The sequence below is a fragment of the Halichoerus grypus genome, chromosome 3 (assembly GCF_964656455.1).
Source record: "Halichoerus grypus chromosome 3, mHalGry1.hap1.1, whole genome shotgun sequence".
Classification (NCBI taxonomy): Eukaryota; Metazoa; Chordata; class Mammalia; order Carnivora; family Phocidae; genus Halichoerus; species Halichoerus grypus.
This window is the reverse complement of record NC_135714.1, coordinates 117,367,244-117,374,959: the sequence shown is the minus strand read 5'-3', so window position 1 is coordinate 117,374,959 and position 7,716 is coordinate 117,367,244.

Below are 7,716 nucleotides of genomic sequence, written 5' to 3'. Positions count from 1 at the left end.
TAATACATCATTTAAGAGAAAAATTAATGTTTAATAATTTTAGTACTTGAGCTATTAGAGTGAAGTATCAATTTCACATTACTCAAGTAACCTGGCACACATTAAATGTATTAAATAGTCTTCCAGGCACTTCCCCATAGTGATGGGAAAAAAGAAATCTCTTTAACTTTTAAAACTCTACCCTCCGCCACCCCACCCCATTCACCTGGCCTAACTAGATAGTCTATCTCCCTCACACGGACTGCCTAATTCAGTTTCCTCAGAAAACCACTGCACTTGTTTGCACATGTTTGATAGGGACATGTGGCTTCCCAGTTTGTCTCAGAGAGTCTTTATTTGTCCCCATTTCATAACATTTTAAATTATTTAAAGTGTAACATTTGTATTGTAACACATTTATCACCATTCCTCTCCAGGATTGCCTCTGAATTGACAGTTCATTTTTCAGGCAGAGTGAAGGTGACTTTTAAGCCAGATTCAAGGATCTGATTTTCATACTGCTAGAAGGCTTGCGTGGAAATGTGCGACATCAGCTATGAATCTGTGAGTCCTGACTTCTCCTCAGTCAAAAAAGCAACTCATTTCTAGAGAATCACTAAAGCCAGGTTCTGTTTCCAATTTAGCCTTTTTTTTTTTTCTATAGACGTTTAATGTCGTTTAATACTGGTGTTTTGTTGTTTTTCTCTTTCCAGTATACGATCATTTATACATAATTTGTACTCTTATGTGAATCGTAAGAAGACAGAGAATTGTAAGGTAGAAAAAATTTGAGAGAAATGCTTTACTTCCCCATATCTGTCTCCCTGCATTACACACCTGCTCGCTTTCCCTTTCTGCTTCCGACGATGCTCATGCCTCATCCCCTGTTTCCTTACCAGAACCAGCATCACTTGTGTGCTTCCTCCATTGCTATACTCAAATCTGCAGAGAGATAAGTAACACAAATTTGCCATCAAATCAGGAATAAGTTTACTTGTTTCAATATTTCATGCATAATACAGACATAATCTTTGTTATAGTCAAATTGCTTGTTATTAGAAAAAGTCGAATGAAATAGTTCTCAACTTTGACTGCATATTACTATTAGCTGGGACATTTTTCAAAATACCAAGGAAGCCAGGCAAACCAATTAAATCAGGATCTCTGAGGGTGAGATCCAGGCATCAGTAGTTTGTAAAGCTCTTCAGGTGATTCCAGTGTCGAACCAACAAGAGAACCGCTTACCAGATGCCCACTCCGAGGCTCATACACTCACAGTTGAAAAGCCAAGTTAAATAAGGAAGGTAATCATGACTCTGAGGAGAGAAAGGTGTGTGAATCAATGTTATCCATTCTATAAAACAACAGTCATCAAAAACCTCCATGGACCAATCTTCTATATATATACTTAAAATATATATATATATATTATACTTAAAAATAGCTATGGTAAAATACTATTTTGAAGAGTAAAATATAAAATACCTCTATGTTGTGATTTAAAAAAAAGAGTTAAGTGCTAATATTTAAACTACGTCTTCAAGATACAAAATACAAACTTTAAGAATAATATTCAGCTTACTCAAGGAACTTGACTAGTGTAGCATTTATAATAGTTATCCTCCAAATCCATTTATACCCAGATATCCCATTTTATAGAGTTTTGCTTTAATCCACGTACAAACGTCTTTTTTTTTTTTTCATACAAACGTCTTTAATGGAAATTGCCCATATGCCATACAATGCATGGTTGACTTATTTTACATTTGCTTAACAGCCTTATTCCATGATTTAAGGGGACTTTTGTAAGGGCAAAACAGTCAAACAATATCTTAATAACATGATAGTTTTAAAAGGGCACTCAAAGGCAAAATGTGAATATGATATTTCAACACTGATTAGCAACATGAGTATAATGTAGATATTCCATGTAAAAATGAAATTCAGCACATCAATTTTGTTAGTGGAGTACACAGATTTTTCCCGAGTAAATGTTAATATTTTGTTTTTTATAAGGAAAGTGATTTTTTCACACATAAAGAAAAGGTAACATTTGTTTATATCTGTATATGTGCTAGAGTTTGAAAATTCGGTTACTTCCAATTCTTATCATGAAACTTTTAAAATTTGTATATTTTTAATTTGTGAGAGGTGATACCAGCTGCTTTATTATGCATTGTATCTGCTCAGGGATTTAACTCATGTGCCTGGGAGCATATGCTTTTTAGAAAACATTTTAGTAAACATTTGGATGTTGTCATACTTATAACTCTGGAGAGAAAGTGCGCTCTATTATTTTAATTATATTTTAGTATGTGGCTGCATGTCATTACATTTCCTTTAAGAGTTACACTGATATATGACAATTATAAAAGTAAATTATAAAAATATATGTGTATACACACATATCTATATGTGTATGTTTACATTCATATTAAAATCCTTAGAGAAAATATGGTATTTTTGCTATTACGGTGACACCTGATTCTTATTTCCTTTAGCATAATAATTTAACCAACTACTGAAATTGACCTAATTGATATACCCTGGCTTATTGATATACGTTTGTTTTATTTGAGTTACAACAAGAAAATGATACCTGAAATTCACTAACATGATTCACAAAGATAAGGTATAATTTGTTGCTTTTGAATTTTGAATTAATTTTGAATTAATACATGCCTGTGTTCCATTATTCTTAACATTATTCCATACTATAGACTTCTGTAATACCTAAAATAGAATATAAGTAGTTGGCATGTGTTCAGTTTCTCTAAAGTTCACATTTTCTCTAATGCGTTAACAAATAGAAATATGACTAAAATCTCATTGATGTTATGGACATAGGCAAGCATGACAACTAAGGCTTGGTTAACCACACAGCCCAAGACCACGAGGGGAGAGAATCTATATACAGAACCTCTTACTGGAGCATAGGAAATTCTAGGAGTCTCATCCAGAGCACGAAGATCCAGTGCAGTGGGCAGAACATCAGTCAGTCTGGCAGTGGCCCACGAACTGCCATTGTATGAGCACTTGGCAGCATCACATGAGATCATTAGTACTTTCATGGGTAGGTGGTGCAAACAATGAGAGTTCCAGGGAAGATTCCCGAAGGAATGTCAGCGTCACAGAATTTCACCAGCTGATAAAAAGGCAACAACCAAAAAAGTTTGGAGCAAGAATGAGTAATATGGATTTGGAATGGCACGAGAATAAAACTAAGAAGCATCCAAAGGTCAGCTTCAGAATTGGAACAGTAAGTGTAGAGGACACATCAGGTATAAGAAAGAAGTTTAGTCAGAGCCAGGGACCAGGCTTAGGGTCAGACTCAAGAGAGCATCAGTTATTGGTGGACACCAACATTCATACATCCATCCTGACTCAGGACAAGATTGGTTCCAGATACACTGGGGCAGAGCTCTGGGGGGTACAACGACAGAGCTCAAATGGCGGGGATGTGCAACAAGATAAATAAAAAAGTTGTGAACCAAACAACATTTCATATGGGTACCAGAATTCAATAAACAAATAACATAAATTTCATTCCCATAGATGCAAGTTTTAAAACAACCTGCAGCCATGCTTCTACAGAATAGAGTCGGGATTGGAGTCTACAGCCTTACCATGAGAGCCTATGTGGACTCTGTAAGTACCAGAGATTTATGCTAGACCCCTAGCATACAGAAATAACTTCAAGCATTTTATTCTAAGCTGTGAAGAAACTCTAGGTGCATGAAGTTTCTTTGTAGAGTGTTATCACTTATATCAAGACAAGACAGAAGGAATTCAGATACTTTTATTTTGTCTAAGCAGCCTGGGGGCAATGCATTTTCTCCAGATTCCACTATATATTACCTATCCCCCAAACATGAACTGAATCATAACAAACAGAAGCATTAGAATTCCTAATGTGAGGGTTTTTTTCTCCATTCACATGATGGTGAGTTTGAATTATATCACACCCTAAACATTTATTTTCTCCTGTGTTTTACTTGAGAAAATGGGTATTTTGGAGACAATATAAAATGGTATGTCAAGTTAGGTAACTTAAATTTATAATAATAAATTTATAATCTTAAAGGAAATGTCTTTATTCCTAAGGCCAAATTAAATACATATACAGAGAGAGATGAAATTGTACGTTTTGACTTATGAAATTCAAAGGGAAAAGCAGTATAATCAGGATCAATAAGATGGTTTCCCATTTCTAAGACAATATAAAGCTCAATAAATGCAAAATTTTTTAGCGATATCATGAATATTATGATTTTTCCCAATTGTAGTCACTGGAATAAAGTTTTACTTATTGCAAAAGACCGCCTTGTAAACTTTATCTCTCACAACCTAATTTTTTCATAAAAGTACAAATAAAGCTTCACAGCTTTCACCACATAACACAGCTTCGCTCGCTTTTAACAGCCTTATCATTCTTTTGTTGTTTCAAACAAAGGAGCCTTATTCCATTTGAACCAGATTGTTTTAATGCTTCTTCAAAATTAAGTTTTATCTTTAAGAGAAGGTGCAGGTTTTATATCACTTATTTAGTCACAAGGAAGGAGATTTTCTTTTAACCTCTTTGTAGTCCACGTGTCAATAAATGACAGATTTCTGCTATTTAAGCTAGAAAAAAAGTCATACATTATCACCTCGATCTGGCCCAACATAAACTTGTTAATAACTGCAGTTTAAGAATATTTATCGTGAGACAAGTGGTTAAAGAGACAGTACAGTTTTAATTTTCAGGTAGCATTCCTGATAATTATGCGACTTAACACCGATTAATCAGATGGACTGAGGCTTTAAAAAGATGGACAGGCCTGATTTTGTCATATCTCTTGTGAAAATCTTTCCCTCCTTGCATTTCAAGACACTCTGTTTAATCTCTACTGAAAATTCCCCAAAACCCTTCTGGAGACAGAGTTTTAGTCTTGACCAAGGCTTCTGCAGGATGCAAAATTGGAGCTGGGATCAGTGGGAGCAGTTGACACAACTGTTGTTAACTAATCACAGTTCCTTAACTGAAAATATTAGATCAAACATAGGCCTTTGAAATACGATACAGTCTTGAAAGATGTGACATGCTGTTATGAAGTGAAAAAAAAAATCCACATTCCAGAACCTCAGCTCCTTCCAGGTGTTTCTTTGGGTCCTTAGCCATTTCTCTGCTCCTTCACTCTCCATTCCTAATGCTTTCCTGTGTGATCTATTTTCCTGAGAAAACTTTCCAGGGAGCTCAAAGCCTGAGAACTCTTAAGTTCAGATGAATGATAATGAGCATTGTCAAAGAGGCAGTAAAATTGAGTCCTTGGTTCTGGCTGCTGAGCCGAGAGCCACAGGAGTTAATTGTGTGAATGGTAATGAGACCAGGGAGGCAGCAGATGCTCGCGTGCCTTTACAATCCAAATCCCACCAACAAATTCCTCCCACAGAAACTTTGAGGGACATCTTGGCACCCTGGAGATGGAGATAGACCCAGCCATAGCCACATGCCACCTGCTAAACCTATTGTTAAAAAAAAAAAAAATAAAGGCCCATTACAATAACAAAGTTGTTTGCTGTCTTTTGCAATGACTTTGTGGCGCTGGTTTTACCATGCTGGAGGGATGGAAGGAAAAGGAACATCTGATTCTTTATAGGAAAACATTTGCACCCAAAACAGTTTAATGACTCACATGGAAAGACTGATAGTCAGTATATGATGCATATTCTTCTAATAAACCCTGCCTGCCTTTTCCTCCTGCAACTCCCCCGAGGCTGTTGATTCTGCAGCAGATTTACAAGGCCACGTGGTTTTTGATGACATTAAGAAAAGGAGCCATTTTTGTCCCTACAGAAAAATCAAAAGAGAAAAAGGTTAGGGAGTAGAATTTTTATAAATATTCATTTCTTAAAAAAAATAAAAACACTTGACCTTTTGAATAGCCTTAGCCAACATGTTCTGTTTTTATTGAGTTAGTGTTGTCGTTCACCAATCATTTAGTAATTTTTTTGTTGTTGTTAGATATCTAAGACTAGGAAGGCCAGCATGCCCTGTCTTAGGAAAATAAATGATCAGAATGGAGGGGAGCAAAATTAGAAGGGACTCTCACATACTGGGCTTTTAGGTTTGTGTGGCCGTATTTTCCATATGGCCATTTAGAATTCTCCATGAGGACAGCAGAACAGCATGAGACAGTAAGAAACTCTATTATGCATTAGTTGCTTTCACTTTTGAAGATGTATATACCTGCTTGGCAGAACTATCGGTATTATATTTCTTGTAAGAAAAAGTGGACTTATTTCCAGTAGTGGGACATAGGGTTTGTTTCAACGGGGACCGCAGATCTGGCAGATTTGTCACGTTTATACTGCCGGAAGAGAGGGGCTCAATGTCTCTGTGGAGGTTCAACAAACCTGCTTAGGTTCTCACTTTTTGTTCAGCTGGTTGACCCTCATTACTATAAAAGCAGTTAGGCTGGAATGTCTGCATTCATTGTGGATAAACTTTGTTGATCTTGCATTAACAATACAGATTTTAGATTGAAATATTTGCATGCTCTGTACATTTGTATCATCATTATCAGTTCAGGTTTTGACTCTATAAACTCTATGGTGCTGGATTATTCTGTTTGTAAAAACCCAAGATTCTATAGTAAATAAAAAAAAAACTGTGTTCTTTTCATAACAATAAAATATGTGCTTCTGACTTACTGAGAAGTAAGATATGGAAGCATGTGGGAGCAATATGTAAATGCCAAGCAAGCTGTTTATACTGGGATATGCTCCTGCATAATAATCATAATCCAATTCTAGCAGAAACCTCTTGAATTTAAAACATCGTAGAGTTACAGCGAAACAGAAAGAACCACAGCAAGTGTTGTAGTTGCTGATTATTTGTGAAAAAGCTCAAATATGTTTACTTTTTTGTACATCAGGGATTTCTATAAGTTTAACACTATCCAGAAAAATTTCAAACAACTTCATTGTGTTTTGGATGGATAAATATGGGGGGAGATGAGATTTGCTTTTCTATATTCCTATTACTAGAAAAATCCATTAAAAAGAAATGTACAGCCATTTTGTCTAAGAAAGTTTGTAGTGGAGGTCATGAAGAAATTGAATATTATTTTATTATTTCCTTAAGTTAATGTTAGAAATTCAGAAATCTGATGTGCAGAATTGATGTGCAGACCATATATGCTTCTTAAAATTTAAAGAAAGATTTTTTATTGTTGTTTACTTGGATGGTGAAATTCAATGCTTTTGGCCGAGCAGCATAAAGCACATTTGCTTGCCTTAAATTATGTTATTTTCTTTACCAGGAATGTTAGTGTCTTTCATTTAGCCTCACAACAGAAAGCAGAGTTTCTAGAAAAGTTTGTCAAAATAAAAAATACACTCGAGTACTCAATGTAAGCAGGATACCCAGGTGCACTTTTTATGTCTTCCTCCCAAATTTAGGATTCATTACATTACACCAAAAAAAAAAAAAAAAGAAGAAAAGAAAAGAAAGAAAGAAATTTGTGGAGACTTACCGCTAGGAAGACTGGTGATTGTATGAACAATGATGCAACATCAAAGAGCTGTTGAGTGGGAAGTGGGTTTCTTTGATCTCAGTTCAGTATCTCTTGTACTGCATTATGCTACTCCCTTGTGTCAGTCCCCTGGTTAGCTTTTGCTCAAACACTGAAATGTTTCTGATTATAACATATATGAATCTGAATGTCTACTCTCCTTTTCTCAGTTTCCCAGACT